Source organism: Pipra filicauda, unplaced genomic scaffold (genome assembly GCF_003945595.2).
Source record: "Pipra filicauda isolate LSUMZ 115617 unplaced genomic scaffold, ASM394559v2 scaffold125_size2111803_pilon, whole genome shotgun sequence".
Classification (NCBI taxonomy): Eukaryota; Metazoa; Chordata; class Aves; order Passeriformes; family Pipridae; genus Pipra; species Pipra filicauda.
The window spans coordinates 1,568,906-1,590,696 of NW_024103718.1; positions in this window are offsets into that span (position 1 = coordinate 1,568,906).

Here is a 21,791-nt window from a genome sequence, read left to right on the forward strand (position 1 = left end):
TTCAGATGACCAAGTCCTGAAACCTAAATGGATTTAGAAGGCTCCAATTCATCTAACAGCCTTTGAATTCTGAAGACCTGAAAGGTGCAGGACTTTTCCCTACTCATAGCCACTCTTACTGCACTGGTAACCAGTTCAATGAGAAAGAGATATAGATGCTATCAAAATATTACTACTCCATGGATGTAATTAAGAAATTGACATGTTCATTCTTATAATAACTCTGTGACATAAGGGAAATATTTTTACTCAGGTGTAAAACAAAGGGGAGACTAAGCTAACTATCAGGTGATTTAATGTCAGTTAGTGGTAAGGTCAGTACCAAAGTTCTTTCACAGTAAAAATAACATTTCCCGTGCTTTGAATTTGTTCACATTAAGAAAAAAAATTATTTTTCATATTGAGTAAAAACAAATGCTTCCATACCACTCTAAATAAATAATAAACACCCTAAAAGTATAAGCACACAGCAATAAGCAAGAGTAAAATATCAATTTTTCCTTTTGCATAGTTATGCCATCCAAACACACAATACGCAGACAGTATTGGATACTCTGGAATTTCAGAATCATTCAGGTTGGAAGGCACCTCTGAAGGTTATCTAGTCCTACCTCCTGGCCAAATCTGAACCAGATTCAAAGTATGAAGAGGTTACTCAGTTTCTCTAGTTGGTACATGAAAATCTTGAAAAAAGGACATGTCACAATATATCTGAGCAGCCTGTTAATTTCTTTTTTTCCCCTCTCACATAACCAAATGGAATTTTTCTTGCTGCAACTGGGCATCTGTCTTTTGTCATTTTGCAGTGCACCTTTGGCTTCATCTTCTCTATAACTCTCTTGTTATGTAGCAGAAGACAGCTATGAAATCCACCTCTAATCTTCCTCTCAACAAACCCGGTACTCTCAGCCTTTGCTTCCTTCAGCCTCTGAACCCTTTTAGTCCTTCTCTGGATTCTCTTTAGTTTGTTAAGATTTCTACCATTAATGGTTCCACAAGTGGACTGCAGATGGGGTGTCATTATGCCACATACTGGGATAATTATCACTTTGAATGATCTGCTGGCTACACTCTTGACAATGAAGTTAACTGGCATTATCTGCAGGAATATGTGCAGGGTGCCATGCATTTAAACCTCTTCTCACGGAGTGCAAATCCACTCCCGTCTTTATCCTCTCTTCTTGTCCTTCTTAAAGACCTGTGGATCACAGCACTGCAGTTGTGCCATTTATCTGAAATACAAGGCTCTAAAATATACATGTAACCATTACTATCTCTGAGAAAGAGTGATAATTGGAAATCAAGAGACAAGTAAATCGGGATTACTTAAAAGATGCTGACTCTTACGAGTTATACGGGCATGAAGTCTAAATGTACTGAAATCCTGAGTGCTTATGTTCTAGGAAGTCCATAATTAGATGAGTGTTCTATAGAAGTTCATTGATTGTTAGAGATTATTAACGTCTAGTATGAGATTACTGTATTATTGGATTACCCACATTATGCATTATCAGATGATTATTATTACAAATTCTATTATTATTACAACTTATTACAAAATACTGTCCTCCATGTTATGTTATTGACCCTACTCACTTTCTTTCAAGCTTGAAAACAGTTCATGTAAATAGAAATGTTGTTGCTCTCATGACGCCTGTGATTATTATACTCCTGTGTGCAGCAATAACTGTGGCACTCCAAGGTGCTCAACCTTGGCAGCAGAGTAGAAGGCTCATTAGATATTGACTGTATTCCTATCAGAAGTCAATCAGCTTATAGTAGCATTAGCACTTCTGAATTAATTGGTAGAAGTGTATGAACACTCTGGGTAACTGTACAGATTTCTTGATAGCAGAGACCATCTTTGTTCAGAACATATGATTTCTCATTATTTTTTCTGCTATTCTCTCAAAATAAAATTGTTAACAATGTTCCCCAAGTGGCCTGAACAGCCAAAACACATGGTCCAGGTGACCTAACAGTGAAACCCTAGAACATTCTGCTGTCATGCTGCTGTGAACAGTAAGAAAGACACCTGGCTCCATTTCAGTTTATTAAATCAAACAGTGTTGCTTTGCTTTACAAAGGGAATACACACATGGAGATAGACTGGAGGATAGATGGAGTCAGACTAGAGTCTGATTTAGAGGTTCAGAGACTACACGAGGAAAGAATGCTTTCTTACCCATTTCAGATCACAGAATCACAGCATGGGTAAGGTTGGAAGGGACCACAGAGGGTCGTCTGGTCCAACATCCCTGCTCAAGCAGAGATGACTGTTAAAATATTTTAAAGTGCACTCCATAAACACAGTCTGCCTCTTTCCACTCCTTCATCAAAGAAGGAAGCTTTTGGAGAGTATTTTAATCTGAATAAGATGACAAACCTCACAGTTTCACAGACTCATCTGGGCAGTGACACTGAATATCTGATGACCTCTGCTAGTACCCCATCTCCAGAAACCCAGTGCTCTAACACAGGGGCCTGAAAGACTCTGGTTTTGCCTACATGGCAGATAGAGACTCTTCAACATTTAAAATCTGGTTTTCCTAGCAGGACGGTAGGCAAACAAACAATTTCAGTCAAAATGAGTTTGTTGGAACTGATATATTCTGTAAAACCAGTGTTTTGTACTGTAAACTGACTTTGTCAGGAGAGTCCTAACAATTTCTAATTAGGCAAATGCAACAGGGGAAAAAAAGCTATTAAACAAGCTGTACAGAAGGTTGCAGAGATAAGAAATCATATGGAAATTATTGCTGAGCTATGTAAAATAGCCCAGCTTTATTCAATACTTGTTTGCAGTCCAGTGCCCATATTTCAGTAAACTCCTAGCAGATAGTCTGTGTAGTAGCCATAAATAGCTAAATAATAGAGGCAGGAAAACATTTGTATAAGAAAAATTGTCTGACACAGCCTGTGAAGAGGAATCTGCTTTTTGGTTAGTACATAAGGATGCTCACTGGTAATCTCAACACTATCACAGGTTGTAATAGTTGGGGGAAAAAAAGAATGTCAGAGTATAGCAAGACGATGAAAGAATAGATCTGGGATTCTTTTTCATGCATGTGGCCTTGTTAATTTTTTTCTTTTTCATGGAAGTTTGATATCAAATATATTTTAGACAGTGATTGGAAGCCTCCTTGCTGTGTCTTCCTAGCTGAAAGCCGTTTGTCGTGCACCACCACTTCCCAGTCTGGGTCAAGAGACACCTGCTGTTTCTCTCAGTGGGAGAAGGAGTTATATAATTTAAACAAACTGGCTCATTACCAAGGTGTTTAAATTCTGTATAATGTAAATGTAGAGATGGAGGCACTGATGGTAAGCACATTTGAAGACTAGGCAGATCTCTGGAGGCATTACTGTCTGCTTATTGTCTAGGGATGTTTGTGAGACTTCCACTGCATTACATACAGGCTGTGGCTATATGGCAACTGCTGATTAACTAGTATCCTATGCAGTGCTGCAAGTCCTGTTGGATGCAGTCAACATCTTTCATCTACCTATTTTCTCTCCTCTCCCTCTCTTTCTCCCTCTCCCTCTCTCTCTCCTTCTCCCCTCCTCTCCTCCCCCTTTCTGGCACTGTAATCTTGTGTGACACACTTTTTCAGAACACAAACATCTAGGTTTTCCTATGCCTGGGAATTAGCACAGAGAAATGCTACACTTAGTGTAGTATGCTAAGGCTGCACAATGCTATTTGTGTCCCTGCTGAAACCCAAACCCTATTCTCCAGTCTCTTTTTACAGGGATTCTTGTTAATGAGGGCTCATTGCAACAGGAGGGCAATACATCTCTTAGTATGCAAGAAGTTTCACTTGATCTTGTCTCAGTATTTGGAGTTTATACCACCCTTCTGCTGTTCCTTGCCATCCAGGCTGACAGTGGCAGGTGTCTGTCTCCTCCTTCGACCAGAAAGTTCTTTCCAAAGGGCTAACAGCCTGTTCTCTCCTGTGAAATACAATCACCAAACAAGTGTGCTGAAGCTCTGGGAAGTAAGAACCTTCCACCTTTTTGCATGTTTAAGGCCACTTTGTGCCTACAGAGATGCATAGCACCACCATGGGCTGAGTCTTCCCTCCGGGTAATCAGGGATCTGTCCATACAGGAGACCAATACATTGAGCAGTGTGTTGCTAGTGTATTCTCCCTAAGCCAAGAGCATAATTGTAACTGAGCTGAGCAAGCAATGGAAAGATTGTGATAATATCTTGAAAGCATTGGATATAAAGGGGGACTTTTAATAACTGGAGAATAAGACTGTTCAGGAAGACCCTGGTTGTACCTGTCTAGAGACGAAAGATCTAGAGGACTTGCCTTTTTGAGGCAAAGATGAGTCAAGGTACTGTGAGATTTAGAAGTGGATTCTGTCACTGTTTGAGGAACTTTACTGCCTCTATTTGGGAATTTATGGCCTGCTGCTTGAAGTTTTATGATATTAATGGAATGTCTCAGTTTGATGTCTCCTCTGTTGCATTGTCCTTCAGTCTTTTTTCTCATCCAAGAACCCCCTCCATCATTCATGGGTGTGTTGTTGTGAGTCACCTGCACAGTGAGTGAACCCATAGCCACAAAACGGGTGTTTTCTTGGCACAAAAAGAAGGAATATCTATGCCTTTTAAAGATGTAATCTCTGTAGGTACTTTGACACTTGTCCTGACATGGCCTAGAAGGCTTTCCTGGAAATCTGATACAGAAGAAAAAAAAGATTTGTGCTAGGACTGCTGGCGACTATGTATGTGAGCTCCATAACGCCACTTTGAAAAGGACCAGTTAGAGTTTCTTTTCCATTACTTGATCACATCTTAAACCCCCACTTCTTTCATTTATGCCTATCAAAAATCAGACTACTGACTGTATCAGTATATATCCTTGGAAATCATTACCCTGACAGTATTTTAGTAGCCTGGAAACCATAATGAAGAGTGTCACCTACAAAAATGGGTGTTAGGTGAGATGGTATCTCCCATCTCAAGCCAAGTCTGAGGAGGTTGAGCTTGCTGGCTTGGCAAAGTGTCTGCATGTAAATAGTAGGAGCTGCTGACAGAATAAGATTTAGCATACTGTGGGCTATATAAGGGACACCATAACATCTGTTCTCCCATGAATGTTCATCAGTCCAGCATGGGACTGAAAAAAGCTGTTGCACACTTCAGAAGATGAAAGAGATAAAGTTGTTGAACTGTAGTATCAAAAAATATTAATGTTTAGTGTATGCATTTCTGCACTCTTCTGTCACACATGAGCTATTTATTCTTTTAACTTGGATGTTGCTTTTCCATATTTTACAATATTTGATTATTTTTTTTTACCACTTGTGATGTGTTCACATTTGATAAGGAGGAATGAAATTTATCCCACTAAACTCAAAACCCAGAAATGCTGCTAGAAGGATTTACAGACAGATAAACAAGTTCTGTTTAATTAAAGACGTACCAGCTGAAGAAATGGTTAGATAATGAATACTTTAAGCTTCTCTCTTGTTACTTAATTCGAGATAACAGTGTTAGTTAGTCTTCAGCTTTGATCCAGAAGTACAGGGATCCAATTTCTGTCTCCATTTCCAGACCCACCTGTCACACATGGATAATAATCAGGGATAGTTTTACCTTTCCCAAAATAAGTCTAAAAGCGTGAAAGGCTGCTGTTGGCCACTGGAGGTCACTGTAGCTCTACACACAAGTACACACACAAAAAAAAAAAAGAAAAAAAAAAAGGACCCATTAATTAACAACTGACCAGGAAAGATTTAAAGATTGAGTATTCTGAGACTTTCTTTTCTGTGTTTACAGTGTGAAAACTCTGGGATAAAAACAATAAAACTCTAATGCAAAATGTGACATATTTTTGCACTTTTTTTTTATTCAAATGGTACATGTTTAGGATGTATTTTGAGCAAATAGTGTAGGAGTCCACTTCCCACATGCTCCTTCTCTACATGCTGTGAAGATTTCTAGAGCTAAGTGTGAGAGAAAAGGCACTAGGATAATGCCTGTCCTCTCATCTTTACATAGGAAGGAATTTCTCTACAAAGAAGTGTTTTCAGCCTCATGTGACTGTTATCTGATGCATTTGCTTCTCTTAGCTGGCCACCTCTTTAGGAGATCTATACCATGAAGATACAGGAAACATAATTACTGTTCTTTTGTGATTTCTAGAAATTTCACCTTTGTCCTTCTCTGTTCCCTCCAGACAGTAAAAGTGCAACATCTGCCTTCCAGCAGGCAGATGACATGCTCAGCCACAGCAAGCCCTGATGCACCAGGACCCCAAACCAGCTCTCATTACTACTGGTTACCGATGCATAAGCAAACACTTTAATACGCACTGAGCTACCTTCACTGAAACTTGTTACCTGCTGCATGTATAGCAGTGACACCAAAAAAGGCTGCAAAATAAATGTGAAAAGGTGGTTAGACATTATGGCTTTTATCCTGCCCCAAGCTCCATGCTGCTGCAGCAGTCCTGCCATCAGCTGTCAAGCCAGCCAGCTTAAAGCCAACTTGGGAAGGATGAAATTTTGGCAGTAATACACAAAATGGTTTCCTGCAGCAGAACTCTTTAGCATATGCTCAGTCACAGCTATGTTCCTGACTTCAAATGGTGGATAAGAATACAGTTGAAGAGTGTAAAAACTTTTTAGAAGACTCAGAATTGGTTAAGTTCTTGTACCAGAATGGTTACGAAGTTTCCTGTCTCTTGTGCTGCACCTTGGAGATCTCTCAGTGGAAGACATGGATCTGGCCTCAAAAAAGCCTTCAGCTAAAGACAATCAGTCAGCAGTTAATATGAAAAATACAAATGAGGGAAAATATAGAGGGACTAAGAATCTGCTCCAGTAGATTGACATCTACTAAAAGCACTGAAGCCAAGGTTCATCTTATGCAAATTACAAGTCTCGGTCTCCTTTAATAATTTAGTTCTGAGGGAATTCCCCCTCTCTGCACCCTTTCCACTGTGCAGAAGAAAGCACAAGTGAGTGAGGTTGGCACCTTCCCAGTATGAAAGTACTTGCCCTTAGGTGACAGTCATGCCCAGTGGTAAGACAAGCTGTGCTATCAGCAACACAAGAGACCTGGCGTGGAGCAATCTGCCTGTTTCAGCAGAAAGAGGTTTGTTGTAAGTGAGGCAAGTTGGCAACTGAATAGCAGAAAAGGCCACAAATGTGGTGCATTTCAGAGACAAGTGGTCACTCCCATCTCTTTCTTTGAGGGAGGTGGTAACGAACCAGTTTAATAAAAAATTCATGCATACTTAAGTGTTGGTATGTTAAGTGTTGATAGCTTAAGTGTTGTTTATTATATGTATTGACATCTGATAGTTGGTGCAAACAACCTTCATGCACATCTGGACACTGGTGATGCGAGGTGTGGTTAATAGGCTTGCAAGACAAGTGCGTAGTGGATTGAGATAAAAGATGGCTAAATCATGTAGTGGAATCCTCTGGCTTCGTTTTTCTGCATATATACTTATACTGCATGCAGTCTGCATGTCATGCCTCCAGTGGGCTCATGCAGCCTTGCAAGATGTGTGGGGTAGGTATGTAGTATGTAGCGCTGTAGCTGCTGGCTTTATGTTTGTATCTCAATAAAAGGGGAATAAATTTGGAAAGGGCTTGAGATTTTGATGTTTCCATTTCAGACCACTGTTGCCTCATTTTCTCTGGTGACAGAAAGTCCAGAAAACCTCTTTATTTCCTCTTTGTTAGAAATGCTTAAAATGATTATGAACAGGGCCTTTGTGAGTGTCCATTAACCCCTCCTTTAGGAGTAGTGCCACTTAGGTCACATATTTTTAAGGCTGATGTTATCTGTTAGTTGTTCGATGTCTTTATGGACTTGCACAGCATCTCTCACTTGTGTGAGGAGCTGTTAGGATGTTAATATCAATATATTTGACTTCACTATGTGCATAAATACATTCAATATATCATTAGAATTGAGTCCTGAGCTAGAGTTTGAAGGAGTATAGAGAAATGCTACACCAGGACAGCTCATTGCATGTGTCTCATGCACAAAAGATGTCTAGGCTAAAAATGCCAAAGAAGACATTTGGAGAAGATGAGAAAAGAGGGGAATAGGTTCATGGTTGGTCTTGTTACTGGGCATTGGTACTGTAAGATGTACAGCTTCTCTGACACCAAGGTGTTACTTAAATCCTTTCCTGTCACAAACTTTGCCTCCACAGGATTATAGATGGAAGGGAGAGGCTGGTACAAAGGACATGAGGTGAGGGTCAAGGTATATGCTCTGCTGCTTCCAGCTGGCAGAAATTTGAGACACTTACAATGCTGACTTTGAATTTTCATCTGATTTGCTAGCCTTCTGGGTTTGTTTCTTTGAAAGCTAAGTGTGGGAAGAGGCCTTACTTGAAGTCTGCAATTTTCCTTCCAGTATGTGAGTTGATGTTTGAATCACATCAGAGACAAGCAGAGAGCACTTGCACCAGGTTTGCTCTGATGGACCTGATAAAGGCAGCCAGAAAAAGGGGCTGAAAGCATAATGTGGGCTGAGTATGGGTACTGTATCTGGAGAAGAGGTAAGGAAGTCTCCAGGTGCAGCAGTTATCCCTGGAGGAGGGGAGCATGTGTGTACATGGGTCTGGAGGCATACACAGAAGGGAAAGTCTCAAGGGCAGGTGGGCACTGGTGCTCCTGTTCACTATTGAGAAACCTCCTTCACTGCTTTTCATAGAGAAAACAGAGATCATGCATTTAATACTCACCAACCAACTCTACTGCTTTCAAAATATTTTGTGTTTACAACCTTTTTCTACCATTCAATTTGAATATCAGACAGGAAGAAAAATTTCAGAGGAGGAGAAGGCGGTTTCCAAGGGATTTGCAGCAAGAATTTCACTGTAGGAGTACTCAAAAGGAAATATTTTAGAAAAGTTAACATTTGATCCTAACCTCCTATCAAATTTGAAAAATCAGCTCTTTAGCTCCTGATTAGAAAGTGTGGCTGACAACTCTGTAAAAACCAGCCAAGCTTTAAACAGGAGACCTGGCATCTGAAAGACATTATCCATCAGTCTCTCCTTAATACACCGGCATCTTTGGGAGAAGCGAGACCAAACACAGGGTGATGTACTTGAAACTCAACTTTGCTAATTATCTATAACTGCCTGAGTGATTTTAGGTAAGCCTCTGTGCTCCTGCCTCTGTTTTCTTGTCAGTCAAATATGGTTTTCCTGCTGAGTGCTATGAAGCCTGCCTTCTCTCAGGCACTCCAGTGTTTCCAGTCTGTTTACCAGTTCCTCCCTGTTTTTCCAGGACTGCTGCTTGACCTGTTACTGTACATTTGACAGGGATACCGAATAGCCATGGGATAAGCTGCCCTCACCTCCTAGATCTCCCTAAGGAGCCTATAAGGCTGTGTGACACCTCCCATCTCATGTGGATCCGTGTTCACCACAGAGGTATATCTGAGAAAAATAACCAAAACCTGCTGGGTCTGTGGTTTCAACCTGCACATGGTCTTCCTGCTCTTTCTATCAATACCAATCCTAATGAAATGGTAACTGTATCATCTACACAGTCTCTAGCTGGTGGGGACGAGCAAATTAAAGCAAGTCTTTGTGTACGCTTGTGAGCCTCGTTCAGTGCTAAGCTTGTGCTATTACGGGTCATGAAACATAAGAGAGGGGGGTGGTAGTGATAACTGCATGTGTCAATCCATGTCAACAGTTTCGCCAAGTCCTTTCTTGGTTCCTTCATGGCAGGTTGCCTTTGGAGGAACAATTCAGTCTCTCGCTTTCTCTTCTCCCTTACTAGGCTCAGTCTTGGTAACCTATTGTGTTGTTTCCCTTTTATTCTCCCAAACTTTCTGCGGATACGCTTTCTCTGCTGGGATGATTTTGATGTGCAGGCGGGTTGTGCGGGTGTTGCTGTTAATCCAGGAGAAGTCATGGTCAGAGGCCTGCTCAGTTTCAGGACATATCAGTCACAAGGGCTGCATGAAATCCTCTGCTTATTGGAACAGGTGAGCCTTATCTGCTGGCTGCTGCAATGCTCAAAACCTTGCCAACAAAGTCAGGAATGCTGTAATGTATTTGCCAGGGCATCTCCATGGTAAAAATGAACCTGTTTCTGTGCTTCATGCTCACGCAGAGGTGGAAGGATTACCCTCACTGTCTATCACAGCAGCTCTGCATGACACAAGGGAAGGAGAAACTGCCTCTGCTCTCCAAGCTTGGGCTCCCTTTCTGCTGCAACAGACTGCCAGCCTTCCCATTCTCCCCCTTCTCCCTTCCTACTGGGGCTGCCCTGAGGGTCTGGGCTTTTTCCCAGGCATCAAACGCTTTATTACACTTAGATAGTGCCCTGCTGGAATTTGTTTCTGCTGGGAGGTCAAAGATGTGGCTATCCTATGCAGCAACTTGCACATTCCTATTTTTAACACTATAAATGAACAGTTTATCATGTCTGAGTTATCCACCAGTGCAGATGCATCATCCTCCCAACCCAGCTTGACCAGGTTTGACCATGTAGCAGAGGGTGTGACAAAGATCTGGAAAGAGGGTGCACATGGACACATACATGCAATCACACGTGATTATGTTGCGTGTACTATCATTTCAGAGAAAGCGCACATCCCTGCTTTACTTACCTTATTTGTGCAGTGGAGGCATTTTCCCTGATTGCTTGTAATGCTGTGTTGAGTCACAGAGGGTCTGCAATTAGCAGGGCTTGTTTTAGCTGTTGGGATTTTGGTTGCTACATGCACAGTTTTGGACATGCTTCTGAAAGGTCCTCTCTTGGAATGAAAAGATCACAAAGGAATTTCACCTCTTATTTTTTATTCCTTCTCAAAACCAAACAGAGATCTTTCCATGTTTGTTAAAAGATTGCTGAGGGTTGTATCCTGAACTGCTCTTCTCAGTTCCCCAGGGGAGATACTACAGCAACTCATGGTCATACATATCCAGCCAATCTTTCACTACACATTGTGCACGGTGAATAATAATGTCTGACTGTGGGCCACAGTTTAGAGAACATAAAATTGGGCAATTTGCAGTAAAATTTGGATTTAGACACATTACTGCTAGTCTCCATCATTCTCGGTATAACAGACAGAGAAAAAAGGCATTAAAATAATAAATTGTCCACTGAAAAAGCTGTAAATCCAGACCGTGCTATGAATTTAGCACCGCAGAACTGCCTTAATGAGCCATGGGCTGCCACCTACTGACATGCTGTTCAGCAGGAGACTGAAAGCAAGACGACTGTAATGTTAGAAATAGTATGGGATTCACTGACAAGCTGCAGAGGTGTGAAGAAATAGGTAAGGAGGAAAATCATTAGTCTGCTCATGTTTGGAGTAGGAAATAACAGCTGCGGCTCAGGGAGGTGGTGTTGTCATACTGTAGCTGCTTAAACATCACATAACTTTGTGGTAAGATTTTTTTCTCGGAATTTTTTTACCACTACGCTTCACCTTGCAAAATGGGGATGATATTTGGTCAGCAGAGTCACACCAGAGGAATGGGTACTGCAAAGAAAGGAGACAGAAAGCCATTAATTTGACCCAGTGCAACTTAAAAGAGTTCAAATTGGAGTCAATATGCTCAAAAGCAGAAAAGAACAAAGGCAACCACTTTTGTGTTTTAGACAAATCTCAAGATTGTGAGAGTTTGATTTAGCACTGCTAAACTACTAAAGCACTTGTTATTATTTGACATTATCAATGTAATTACCTTAATAAAGGAACAACGTGATTTTGTTATTAAAAACCATTTTGATTTCGATGCTTACATATTAAAAGAAATTCAAAATTCTGTTGCTGAATGAGCAATGTAAAGAATTACACTGGTTATATACCACCAGAATTCAGCTTCTGCATGAAAGAACCAAAGCTTCAAATAACACGGCAAAGGGATTTAAAATGAAAGCAAAGGTAAGTTATTTTTCACTTCTACTTTGTGTCTGTCATTATCAATGGTACTGATACATGTATATTTCCCAAAACATTTGCACAGTGTGTGCAGGAAAGGATTAGATCACTATTTCTCGACTCTGAACTGGGACTTATTTTGCATAGTTTCAGGCACTTACATTGTCCTTTTGTACACTTTCTGCTGAATAGCAGACTTCCCAAGTGCCTTAAAAGAGCTGCTTGAAAATATACGGTTCACCTCTCCTACTTTAAATGTCTCCGTAAGGATGAGATGTGTTCCTTGCTGCTGGTGGTGAAGGGAACTGACACAGCAGGTTCAGATAAGCCCACCACATCCCTCGTCTGAGTACTCGGAGAGCAGACATGGTTGGAAATGTCAGAAGAACATTTTCCAGGTATCCTACCACTATCTCCTGCCCTTGATTTAGAAAAGCTGTGCTGAAAGGGAGAAGAGTCAATGTCTCTAACCAGGTCTCTACATGATCTCTGAGAAGCAGCTGTGAGAGCATCTGCCAGCACGAGATGACCACTGGTGCCCTAAAGCTTTGCAGGCAGCTCATTGGGGTGGAGGGGGTCAATCTCATGGTCTACTCTCCTCATGGGATGCCCTTCGTTTGTACCCGGGCAGCACTGGCCTCTCCTACCCATGCAGACTTCAGCTCTTGCTTTAGCATGGCTGTGGGCCAGTTCTCAAACACTGTACAGAGTATTTCTCTTTCCTTCAATTCTTGGCTTTTCTGTTGTTGGAAGAATCAAAAAAGCCAAAGAGGGTGATAGTTCTTGTGAGAAGGACACACAGTCACCAAGACCCTGACTGAAATAAGCAATTATTTCCCAGGTGAGAATATTTCAATGACAGGCTGCCTTAGGATAAGAGAGCAACAGGAATGGAGTGGGGAACACAGTCTGTTTGCATGAGAATATGCTTCAGGAACTTAAAAATTCAAATGAAAAACTAATAAAAATTCAGGCTTAATTTTTTTCCCTATATCCAACCTCCTTACATCTCATAGCTGATTGATAATTTGCTTTGACATCTGAGCTAAAAAAAAGAAGGGGGGAAAAAGGGAAACTCACGGCAATACGCCACCTAATTATATCTACAACACAAAATCACTGCTTCAGCTGTATATGACAAACATCAGGGAAGCTTTAAACCTGGCTATGCATGAAATTTCTAACAGACTTACCGCATGTGTGAAAATTGCCTGCAAAACATTGAAAAGGATGAATTCTACACTTTATTGTGTTCTAATTAAATAGACAATGAGGTATCATATCTGCATTATTTTTTTAAACCTTAAATACTTGTATATCTCATTACAATAATTAACAATACCACTGCAAGTGAAAATCAGTTTTGAGAGAGCTGATATCCAAGTTATCATGAAACAGAATAGTGAGGAGAATTGCTTTCTACTTGGAGAAAAGCAAGCTGTGAGATTTCAAAAATAATTATCATGACTGTGAAAAATCTGCTTGGCAGCTCATTTCATTTGTGTCTCAGGGTTGCCATTCTTTCTTTTCAAAGATTTCTTGCTAGGTCTAAATACAGACCTCCTGTCTGAAGTTAATTCCCCACTTCAACTTTTAAATTCACTTTTGAAGTGAACTGGGAAAAAATTATGTTTGCTGACTTCCATGATACTCGGCATTTAACTGTACTTCATTTTCACTCCTGGATGTAAACTTCAAAGAGCTACAGAGCTATTAATCCATCCTTCAGTGTTTGCCACTTATTCCTTGTTCTGTTGTGGTTGGCATCAGAACATGCCAAGACAAAAAGTCTGGCCTTAGCAGGGACAGAAGGAGCATGTGTCCAAAGAATTCACACTCTGAGGTCTTGCTTTTGTGACTGTTTGTACAAATGCTTAATTTTATTCTTATTCGTAGTCTGAATGTATGCATCAGGGTATATTATTTTTTAATAAAAAGGGGAAAATGAGGAACCCTTATAAATGGTTTCAAATATCAAGCTTGGTTGTAAAGAATCCCTTGATCCTTTACAATGTAAAAACAGCACTCTCTTGATCACGTACAGGGCTGGCCTAGTTTGGTTTTAATCCATTGCTATGGGGAGTGTCAAGGGTATCACTATAAGGGAAATTGGAATGAGCAGAGCTTATTATGGACTTTCGTTAGAACTGTGCACTTGAAATAAAAATTAACTATGCTCTAGTAAATTTTGTCTTTGCTCTGACCCCTGGAAAAGAAAAAAAAAAGAACCAAAAACCCCAGAGAGTTATGACCTCCTGAAAATGAACAGACTTGCATGAAGATGTTGCTGATACTTGTTGCTGATATTTGAAAATGTATTATTCTGTGAAAGACATGACATTTAGCAACTTTTTTTTTCTCTCATGCTGCCTGTTTTGTCTGCAAAGAGTAACTTTTAAAAGTTAGTTTTTGATGCCAAATCTCTTTTGAAACACTCTGTAAACATGTGCATAGCTAGGAGAGTGGCAAAATGTGGTCAGAAGGAAGTCCAGGCAGATGGGGAAGAAGGTGTCCCTCACCCAGGGAGAAAGAGGGGTAGAAATGCACCTAGGAAGATGGGGTTTTGTAACAAAAATTGTCTCTAAAGCTCTGGTTGCAGAACACGACACTTGTCAAAAGAGGACTTCTTTCTTTTGTTATGCTTCTTGGTCCCACCTGCTTGCTGCCTTCATTTATCTTTCACTACCTTGATGGTAAGCTTTTGGTGCAAATGAATCTCTTCTTGTGTAGCTGTGGGTCTTTTATGTGAATAAGAATAGAGGCATGTGATGCTTTCTGTTTCAGTATAACAGTAATTAATACTGTGATGACTGGCACTGGATGTAGCAGGAATTCTGCCTTAATTTGAAAAAGCATATTGAAAATTTTACATGTGACTGCAGGTATTGTATAACGACAAATTTGAGATTAACAGTGAAAGTCTCTGATTTATACAAGGCTTGTTACATCTGTTGACCACTCCGTAACTGCTTCATGAGATTTTTTTAATGTTTATATTTGTATGGATTTATACTGTATACTTTGGGTTCCTTTTTAAAAAGATATGACATTACTCCCACTGTCTCTATTTTGGAGAAAGTTCTCTCCATAAGCACTAACATGGGACAAGTCTCGCTTTGTCCGCACCCAACTAGAAGAGCAGGGAAGATACGTCCCTGAACCCTTTGGCCTGGAGACCAAATATCCCACATCTGGGGGAAGTGATCAAACTGCCAGGCAGTGATACAAAATGCAGTGATACTCTGCTTTTTTGCCCTTTGCACTGTTACTGATGGACTCTGGACAGCCAACATGTGAAGTCTAGGGTTTGCTCTCCTCAGCTGTGGTGTCTGAACTCCTCCTTGGTGCCCAAGGACTGTCCTGCACCAAGTATGTTGATGGTGACAACACAGCTTCTGTTTTGAAGCAGAGCAGATTAAGTGTCACAGAGACCAGAATTTTCTTTATCAAACTCTTTTTATTCCAATGAGCACATCCTAATTGCTTCTTAGTGGACGTGAACGTACTGAAAGGAGACCTTGCTTCTAACATCTGAAGGATGAGGTGATCCCTGGTGCTCAAACCACCTGGAAACACTGTTTTCCTTTCTTACAACTCTGAGAACTCTCCTCTCTTGCAACTATATTTGTTGATTAAGTGGTCCAATGTTTAGCAAAGTAGCTTGGGAGGTAGTTTTTAATAAAATATTTTATATGAAATAAACTTTACTGTATTATAAAGCTTCATGTCACACCCTGAATGTCACTACTGGCAAATCAACATCAAAACCCACATGATGATTTACACATTCTCTTCTTCAAATCAGAAAAGGAATTTTACTCTTTAACTGTTATGTACTAATTTTCCTCCTCATCACATGCTAGTCAAAAGTAGCAGAACAGAAAGGCACTGCCATTTCTTTTCCTGGACATTCGAGAAACCTCCACCTACCCATGCGCTTCAGTGCAAAGCATATATTCAGATGTTAATGGCCATTGTGTGACGTTGACTGATCCCTCTGTGACTGACTCTCTCTGCTTGTGGGAAGCAGAGTTGTCTCTGTTCCTCCATTTCTCCTCCATTTCCACAGCTGTAGCTGTGGCTCACCTTTTACTTAGACTTTTGTCACACTGTGCTAATCACCAGCTTTGGTCACAGGAGTCTTTAGTCTTTGTCATGTCAGCAAGTTGGTGAAAAATGTGAAATGATGGATAAACTACTGAAAAGTATATGTACAAGAAACAGATCTGATTTCAGCTGTTTTGAATGTGTCTTCTATCAGCAAAAATGAAATGACATTTCCATGACTGTTTACAATAATTAGTGATACTTTAACAGAAAAATTTGCAATGCTGTAAAAATTGGAAACATAAATATATTTTTATCTATGATTTTCAAAATAAATATATGTCTTAGGGAAGAGCAAAAAGGCTTTTCATATACTGCTGAAAAAAAGTTAAAGGATCCTTTTTGACCTTTTTACTACAAGACTTTTATTTTCCTTACAAGACTCTAGACACTGTGTGACCACTAAGTATCTGTTTATTACTTTTGTTTTGCCTGTTTTGCTGCAGCCGGGTGGATACTGCCACCCCCTACTTCAGAGCTCTTGCTCTGTAAGCGTGGAGTGCTGCTGAGCCCTGGGCCAGCTCTCAGCACTGTTGGCTGCACAGCTTTTTATTCAGTATATGGCTCCCCAGGGACCTCCTCAGATACTTCTCAGCTTCTGGCGTCTGGACTTTAAGCATTTGCATTTAACATGCACTGTCTTCCACTCCTTACAGAAATGGGACAAACAGATACACAGTTTGGTCCTGTGTTTGAATCTGAAATACTTTTAACAGTCTAGGCTTTAAATCCTTGGGCTGGATGAAGGGAGAGTTTATCAGGGAAAAGATTAAGTTTAAACCTAGCGTTTCCATGTTGATAACAACATTATTATTGCCATCAAGCGCATGCACTGCCTATCTCTCTGGTAAGTAGCTCTGGCATATCATTCAGCTTCAAGGTCTGTTCAAAGGATTTTTTGCTGTGTTCATGTTAGCTTTGGATTGACCTTGCTTTCTTTCCCTTCAGTTTTTGTTTGTCTGAGGAACAAGTTTTAGAAAAATTTTGTAAGCATTTACAAAGACAAAGCTAAATCTACTCAGGTTGTCTCATGTCACGGGGCACAAATGCTCCAGCAAAAAACTAAAGTATGTTACATAGTTATATTTAAGTATATACATTTCAGCAGGTAACATTTGATATTTGATTTATCTTAAGTGTGGCTGTTGCAAGGGGAAGAGTATCGATGTTCTTGTTGGCTGAAACTTCATTTCAAGCAGATACTTATACATTCATTCATACTTAAACTTTCTCTTAGCCTCTGCAGTTAACCTAATCCAGTTGCCCGTGGTGCTTCTTGGAGGCCAGCCAAGGTCCTGGGGCATGGAGCTGGGCTTGTGTCCAATGTGTTTGAATGATTTGTGAGTGCCCATACAAAGAATGTCTGCAAAACCTTTCATTTTTTTTGCATTATACAGTCTGACACCTTCAAGGATTTTCATCATGTCCTCTTCTTTGGCCTCCAACAGTGCTACTCTTTCTTCAGCTTCTCAGCAGTGTCTCTGTCCTTCATTCTTATCAAAGGTGACACTCTCTCTTAGTTCTACCAGCAGCATCTCTGTTGTTTAAGACCAATTTTGCATGCAGCTGTTTCTCTTATCATAAGACAAAGGTTGAAATGGTCAGACCTCTATAAGTCATTGTTCTTTGGCCAGTTCCACAGATTGTGCCTGGTCGATGTCATGCACAAACAATCTTCCTTTCACTTGTTCAATGTCATGCACAAATGATCTTCCATGCACCTTGTCATCAAAGCACATTCAACTTCATCAGACACAGAGGGGTCCTAACAAGTCGAACACGCTGGAGCATTTGTGAATAATGAAGTTGTTTTAAATATTATACCCGAGTGGTGCTTTGGTATTCCTGAACATATAGGACCAAAACACTAATACTTTTCCATAAAAGCAAATGAATGAAAATCTTTGCAGTCCATCTTATTTCTGTGTCAGTCTTGGTTGGTCTTGATAAAGGGTTTGATGGATATTGGCAGAGATCTCTGCATCTTGGGTTTTTATAATCTGACATCCTTAAGTGACATACTATATATTTTTAAATTATCATTATTGTTGCTTGGTTGTAGCCCTACATCCATTTCCTACATATATGTCAGTATTAACATTCTATCCACCTCTCGCTTGGACTCAGAATTACACAAAGTAGGGATTATTTCAGGACCTGACTCGAGGTATTTGCTATAGGCACCCAAATTATAATCTGCATAGTCAGTCCAGGGAAAAGTCAGATGCTACTTGTCTGTGCAGACAACCTAGATTTCAAGCTCAGAAAACCACCTTAGAATCTGTAAGCTGAGTAATGTTGTAGCAGGGTAGGGCTGTTAACTGTATGCTTTGAAATTATTCAGTGGTTAAAAATGTTCAACTCTACAAAAAATGTCATTATCTACTGACTGTAAATCTAGTGAACAGTTTTCAATCATACAGAGAACCTGTCCTATCCTGAACAACTGTTTAAATGAAAACTTGCAATTAGCATGGGTGGTCGCTGCATTTTGCTTGGCAAAGTCTCATTGGCAATCTTTGGTCGCCAGTATTACAAATATCATTGCAGTCATATAGAATCATAAATTACTACTTGAATTGAAATTATACGTGCTGAATGATTTTTCTTCAATACATGGGACTTCAGATGGTTTGAAAAACGGACTAAAATTTCTCTTGGTTGTACAACAACACTGATCCTCATAAGATGGAAAACCTCTCATATCTCCTTTTAAAAGCCTAGTGTGTTGCCATAAAATGAATTGTTTCATATGAATGTCTTAGTTCTATGAGCAATGGTAAAACTGAAGAATTTTTTTTATGATGTAGGAAAATATTTAGCTCTATCAAAAAGCAAACACCAAAAGGACAAGTGGGATGTTCATCAGACAAAAAAATGGAGAGAGAAGAATTTAGTGGTGGCCAAAGATTACAGTTTTGCAAATTCTGGCTTTTGGTTTGGTTGCTTCTCTCTCTAAGTGTTATTTCTGTAACTGTGATAATGTTAATAGGTGTAGAATAAAAATTGCTACAGAAAAAGGGGATTTGTGTGTGTGTGTGTGTCTGATGGCTTTATGACTTTGTATCTGCTGGGAGTGGGTTCAGGTGGAGTTTGAGACATGAGTTTTATAACAATAGTCTCTCAGCAATCCCCTCATAGCACAGTAGCACGTCACTCAAGAACAAATAGAGCTCCACACTCATGGCTTGCTGTGCATAGCTCCCTCGCTCCTTGGCTTTCTCTTAGCCAAGCCATATGTCTTCGGCTTTGTATATTCACTCATGCCTATAACACTGCCTCAGCGGGTCCAACTCACCTTTGATGACTTCAGACCCTACCTGAATCATGAAGAAGTGGTTATGGTGCAACTCATAGATGCCATTTAGGATTCTCCGGGTACCTGAGACACTTGCCTGGGGCTGTCACATATACCACAGGACCTAGGAGAGATCTGTGCTTTTCCAAAGAGGCAGATGCAGACCAGGAGGATACTCTGTGCTATCCAAGATAGTGCTGGCTACAAGTGCTCAGGCAACTAAATCACACTCTAAGACCCCTTCTATAATCAAGGGGGAGCAATAATAACTTTTGGAGGGTGGTTCAAGATCCTAGGTAAGTTGAATTTTTCTGTTGACTGCAGAACACTCTTCATATGATAATGCTCCCAACACTAAGCATCCCAGTTTGATTAGATCTGTTTGTACATCTTGCTGTTCCAGATGACACGGTAACTGTGAAGAAAAGCATATGCTGATTCTAATTAGTTTCTGATTAGATCTAGGCAAAGTGTTTTTCTCTGAGTAATGTATTTACAAAAAAACCCCTACTGTTTCAAGGTGGCTGGAAATAATTCATGATATTTGTCTCAGTTTTGCCAAAAGACTGGGTTACATAAAAGTGACAGCATGCTGTAAGGAAAATTGGAGGAGTTTACTTCGATCTTTTTTGAAATGGTTGTTTCCAGATTTGTCTGCAGGGTGAGGTTCTTATACTGACAGGAGAAAAAGGAGACAGACACCATGCTGCCAGAAGAGGAGAATCGTGCTGCCTCTTCTTCCTCAGACCTCTGTGATATTCCTGCTGATAGTAATTTAATGCCTTATTCTCATTATTCTTCGAATCCTGATTAGAAGCATCTTAGTCCTTGATAGTGGTGGGTTGGCTGGTAGACTGAAGATGTGGTATATCATGCCACTTAACACTGCTTCTCTTTGCTCTTGGTTTGTTTTCATTCATTCACTGCCTCAGAGCATCTGCCAGCTTGCTGGAGGCAGGGCTGATCCCCTGTGCTGGGGCTGCATCTCTGCAGGATGTTGCAGACAAGGGTTCACCTTCTTCCCCTGCCTAAAGATCCTTCTTGCCCTTCCCAGGGATGTGGGGTGAAAATGAGTGTCCTTTGACAGTGTTGTCTCAGCCTCTTCTGCTGACTCTTGTCTTGTCTTTGTAAATGTAAGCCCAGGAAGACCTGGATTAGAGAGAGGATTGGGGCTTAAGTTTCCCTCTTACTGAGTCATTCTCACTCTGCTTTGAGTATTTCAGAATACTACAAAAAACAGAGAGGTATCAAGGAGAGGAGTTATAACACCATCAAGGAACAGCCCACAGCTTGGTTTTTAGGAGCAGAGCTATCCCTTTGGTGGGTCCCACACCCCTAATGTGGACGTTGTAACCATCAGGTTGCTGACCATGACACATGCTGCCTCCTTCAGCAGGCTTGTGAGACTAGCCTTTTGTTTCCATTCCCTATCCCTTTTTTTCTTTACCTCTGGAGAGCAAATGCCAGGATGATAGCACATTTTTCAGAGGTGTTGTTTTGCTGGCTTGTTTTGACAAGGATTGGTGCATAGCATGGCTCCATCCCCGTGAATGTGTCTGTGTGTGAAATAATGAGCAGCAGTCCTTGCAGAACATTCCAACTCATCACAGAAAAGGCAGGGGGAACCTAAGATAGCTTAGCCTAAACAGCCAGGAATTCTAAGGCTTTGAGAAATACCTAATTCTCTCCATGAGATAAAGAAGGAATAAACAACAGGACAAGGGAGGAAGGACCTCTTCCCTCAGTGCTGATCTTACTGAGCTGCAATACAAACGTCTAAGGAGGGAGGGTCAAAAGCTCTTCCTCCATCTTCACTGCATGCATTGGCGATGGCTAGAGAAAACAGATGCAGTGACATTAAAATATAGTAATTAAATATTAGTAAGAAATTTTGGGAAGTCAGTTCATTTGGGAACTCGAGTAAATTGTCTTTTAAAGGCTTTCTGTGTATCAACAGGGATTGCTGTAGAGGATATGTTTAATTTATTTACTTGTTGTATTAAATTAGATAATTTACACAAATTATCAGCCATAAATTGGCCATGGAGTGAATCAACCTGATCTCTATGAATTAGTTTATCTGTGACTTGTTTTAAACTACCTGATAGGACTTTGATGCAGAATTAATTAATTAAACAGGGCAAATGTTGTCACTCTGAATGAGGTTCTAGCTCACTCATCTTATGAATCACAGATGTAGGTGTTCATCTCATTGGCCATGCATTGCTCCATGATATACTCCTTATCTGAAAAACTGCTTGCTCTCTCAAAAAATCTATAAAATATTCAATTTGATACCCATCGACCCAGTTGCTTATTTCTATACTGCTGAACTCATTTCCTCTGAGGTAATTGAGTCAATCAGTTTCTCATTATTTAGCAGATCCAGCTTTGGCATTTTAATTTTAGATATTCAATAATTTCTCGTCTGCCAGATTCTAACTTTGATGTACAAGTCTCTTTATTACTGTATATATTAACAATTTCCTTATT